At 38.8% G+C, this 3,162-nt stretch overlaps 1 non-coding gene across 1 annotated transcript; it reads left to right on the top strand.

Annotated features, from left to right (window-relative positions):
* Nucleotides 1-455: 455 nt before the first annotated feature.
* Nucleotides 456-529, top strand: trnat-ugu. The gene has a single exon. It is a non-coding gene; the product is annotated as a tRNA-Thr (tRNA).
* Nucleotides 530-3,162: the final 2,633 nt, after the last annotated feature.

The raw sequence follows: 3,162 nt of genomic DNA, 5'->3' as shown, positions 1-3,162 counted from the left end.
TGGCACGGTGGCCACTTTAATGTTCTGGAAGTATCCAAAAGAGAATAAAAGACTCGTTGGGTTTTTAACAGAGTGGCTAATGAAATTCACCAAGAAGCCTTCAAAAATCTCCAGGTTTGTATCATTTGCAAAGAAACGTCTTAGCTGAAAACGTCAACTGCCTCGCCAATCTGCACTCGTCTTCCTGCAGTTATTAAGAACTCTCTATGCGGACCCAACACCAGGAAAGTAAGTGGGTTTTCTCCGGGAACTCCGGTTTCGTCCCACCCCCCCAAAAAAATAAATATAATTTGACCAATGGTTCCCTCATTTTCCTGCAGAAGTTTTTAAGATCTCTCTATGCGGACCCAACACCAGGAAAGTAAGTGGGTTTTCTCCGGGAACTCCGGTTTCATCCCACCCCCAAAGAAAACTGTTTCTACCCAATAAAAACAGACCCATCATCATCATCACCAGGCACTGTAGCTTAGACGGTCAAAGCATCAGTTTTGTAAACTGAAGATTCTGGGTTCAAATCCCAGCGGTGCCTGATTCAGATTCAGAGTTTATTGTCGTTCGCACCACGTGCTGTACATGTGGTTAGGTCTGGACGATATGGCCAAAACTTTTATCACGATATATTTCTTAATTTCGGTCAATAACGATATAATTCGATATCGATATAAACAATATAAAAGCCTCAGAAAAACTACAAACTATACAAATAAATTAATGTTCACCTTTTATTTGTATTTAGCCTTCAAAAAATTGAAATCACTGTCAAATAAACAATAAAATTCTCAACTTTGTCAATATTAATAGTTTTAACTTTAACCAACAACTTTAAAATTGACAGCATTGAAATTCGTTGTTAATGAAATAAAATGTTGGGGTGTCGTTATTGATGAGAAGCTGACGTGGAAATCTCATGTAAAATACTTAATACAAATAATCAATTGCATTACTGTATAAAGTAAAAGAGTTTTTGAATGACAAAGTTTTGTATATATTGTATAATGTAATGATTGTTCCATATTTAATCTATTGTAATGAAGTTTAGGGAAAAGCATGCAAAACAATTACAAACCCTATTTTTATTTTTACAAAAAAGAGCTATAAGAATTATTAGTAGTATGACGTGCTATGGTCACCCAACAAATATATTATTTCAGCAGTTGAAATTATTAAAATGTTATGATTTGGTTGAATATAGTATTTTACAAGTCATGTATAAAGCTCAAAAATATTAGCCCCAAATATTCAATTAAAATTTGTAAAAATAACCTTAAGGGAATGTAAATGTTTGTAAAACCTCCATTTAGAACTAGTGTGAAGGAGCTGAGTTGTAATTCAGGGAACAGGATTATGGAATTGCTTTGATATCACCATAAACATTTATAAAACAATGTATATGTTTAAAAAGATGATAGTTAAAGTTGTTGGGAAGGTTTAGTACCAGGTGAAGGATACCTGAAGTTTTTTTGTTTTCAGTTTGGAGATTGTTCAAGTCAAGGTTGTTTGTTTCTAGTTATTTTGTATTTTTTAAATTAGGGGCAGATAATAATTTTTTTCTTCTTTCTACAACCTTTTCATTCAATGTTTTTTTGTTCTTTCTGATGAATTTGTTTTATTTTAAATGAATGAATTAATGATAAAAAACAAAAAAAAGCATGCAGCGCTGGGGGTGTTTCAGGGACACGTTGGCTCAAACTTTTATTGTGCTTCATCATGTGACTCATCATCTTGTGTCAGGTGGAACAAGTTAGATGTTCCAACCGCTAGTTGGAACGACTCTCCGTCACATTTTGCAGCACACTGACTGAAACCTGCAGTTTATCAGGTCTTGGAAAGATGAACCACTTCCAAACCAGCAAATTAGTCTTTCCTCTCTTATCAGTGATGTCATCTGCTTCTCTTCGCTTGTGAAACCTTGTTCAGTCACATTCTGACGATCATGGGAACTCATTTTGAAGCAAACACTTAACGCGTGTTGGAGATTAGCCTAGCTTAGCCTGCTACCACTAACGCCTTCTGGACTTGAGCTCTACGTAACATCTACGTCACCACGCACTTACGTAGTTGTGTCGCACCTTTTTCTGTCCGGGTTGAAACTGAAGTGGCCGCTTCAACCTGAACACAAAAATAAATGTGTCAGTGAAACGCTGTAATCCTGTCGAAATATCAAAAATGTGCTTAAAACTCATATCATCGTTATTGAATAAAAGTATATCGCGAGATATATCGATATCGAATTATTGTCCAGCTCTACACTATAGTAGTGATGGGTCCGCTTCCAGACCAGCTCTGTTTCTTCTTCTTTTCTTTTCCTCACTCATGGGGCAGGCACAATGGACTATTCAGCCAATCATGGCTGTTGTTCTGAGGCAAACGCATACACGTCACCATAGATATAAACACTAGATACAGCATTGACCGCTATCGCCCATTGGCGCTGACGAGCTGTAGGGCCGCCATCTTGGAACGGTCGACCGCTCCACTCAGTGTAACTTGTTTGACAGGAGACATGAAGAATCTGTGGTTTAATCAGTCATAGATGAATACTAAACTCATTCTCACGATTTTCTCCCTCTGTAAATCTTAGATGTACAGCCATTAAAGCTGAACACATGGTTCAGTGTATTTAAATATTCTTGGTGGGGTTAACATTAACAATAATAATAATAATGTCATCACTGTATGTTTCCATACAATGGCGAAATTAGTCTCTGCATTTAACCCATCCACCACCAGGTGGTGCAGTGGGCAGCTATTGGGGGCGCCTGGGGGGCATTTTGGGGATGAGGTGTGCTGCCCAGAGACACCACGTGATATGTAGTGACTGGGGATCGAACCTGGGACTTTCGGGTCCCAAGCCGGCTGCCCTGCCTCTACACCAAGGGTGTCAAACTCCAGGCCTCGAGGGCCTGAGTCCCGCAACTTTTAGATGTTGCACTGGTCCAAAACACCTGAATCATATGACTGAATTAGCTTCTCAGTGCAGTCAAGTTCTCCAAAGTCCTGCTAATGACCTCCTTACTTGATTCAGCTGTGTGGCGTCTAAAACACACATCTAAAAGTTGCAGGACTCCGGCCCTCGAGGCCTGGAGTTTGACACCTATGCTCTACACCATCTCGGCCCCCATAATAAAAGAATCTTATGACAATTTTAGCAAAACTCACAGT

This window comes from Nematolebias whitei, chromosome 15 (genome assembly GCF_014905685.2).
Source record: "Nematolebias whitei isolate Nwh7 chromosome 15, NemWhi1, whole genome shotgun sequence".
Classification (NCBI taxonomy): Eukaryota; Metazoa; Chordata; class Actinopteri; order Cyprinodontiformes; family Rivulidae; genus Nematolebias; species Nematolebias whitei.
Note: the sequence above shows the minus strand (reverse complement) of the source record. Positions and strands in the feature narration are given on the sequence as shown.